The sequence below is a fragment of the Myotis davidii genome, unplaced genomic scaffold (genome assembly GCF_000327345.1).
Source record: "Myotis davidii unplaced genomic scaffold, ASM32734v1 scaffold217, whole genome shotgun sequence".
Taxonomy (NCBI): Eukaryota; Metazoa; Chordata; class Mammalia; order Chiroptera; family Vespertilionidae; genus Myotis; species Myotis davidii.
The window spans coordinates 9542573-9543881 of NW_006290034.1; positions in this window are offsets into that span (position 1 = coordinate 9542573).

Sequence of the window (1309 nt, forward strand, 5' to 3'; positions counted from 1 at the left end):
CAAGGACCTGGACACATCTGGCGTGTGGGCCAGCCGCCCCGAAAGTTAACCGGGGGTTCACGGGCAGCCTCCCGGGTAGCAGGCTAGACGCACAGGCCCTTCCCAAAGCCCAGAGAAGGCCCCAGGGCCCCCAGGAGGGCGGCACACAAACAATGTCTTCGCAGAGGACGTGGGCCTCCTCATATAGTGCAACCCATATTGCGCTTCGCTCTAGCACCGAATTTCCTAGAAGTTGAGACCGAATTGGACTCTGGAATAGCCTGGGTTCTAACCCTGGTTCCTCTACTTCCTCAAGATAAACCATGGTCAGGGACTCTGTACCTCAGTTTCCCCATCTGTCATGGTTATGTGAGATGCCCGTGATACACGTGCAAAACAGAATGGTGCCTGCCACATCTTCTGCACTCAGTAAATGTCAGCTGTAATTGTTTTATGAGGAGGTCCTATCCAAGCAAGTGCATTTTCATTCATTTGATACTTATCCAACCCACCTGGGTGCTGGGTAGGCACCCTCACAAGGTGACCACGGTAGACCAGGACAGCCCTGTCCTCCTGGAGCTTGCAGTCCCATGAAGAGACAATAAAACAGGGATGGCAAGGAAAAAAAGTGTCAAAAAAGCACATGCAGGGACATAGGTCCTATGTTGGGGGTCAGGGCATGAGGAGGAGGGGGAGTTGGGCACCCAGGAAGGCTTCTAGGAAGAATCAAAGAGCAGAAGAAGCAGCAGAGGGAGAGAGAGGAGAGAGTGAGGAGTCACAGGCCTTGGACTCAGCATCCCGGCAGACCCAGAGGGGAGAGAGACAGGGGCCCACTTAGAGGACCAGAAATCTCTGCTGGGCCCAAACTAGGCTGTAAGAAAGTGCAAGAAGTGAGCAGAGAAGAAACCCAGTGCCTGAACCAGGAGCACTCTGGACGCTGTGTTAAGGAGTTTGGGCGTTAGCCCAGGGCCTTCGCGAAGCGAGGTTTTGTCCACTGTAGGAAGACTCTGGCCTAGGTGCAGAGGAGGGATGGAATGGGAGTTCTATAAGCGGCTGGGGGTGTTGCCGGAAATCCAGACAAAAGGTGATGGTGACTGAACCACAGAAGTGGCAACAGGGAGGGAGAGGAGTGAGCAGGTCGGTCCCTTGATGTGGGGAGGTATAGGCTCCTGGGGTTGAGGGTGAGGATGGGCCAGAAAAACCAGTTCAGCCTCAAAAGCTGAGATCAGGATAGTAGGATAGGGCTGAATGGAGTGAGTTTGAGTTGCCTGAGGGCATGCAAGTGAAGCTGTCCAAAAAGCAACTGGGTGTGCCTGCAAAGGCCTGCGAG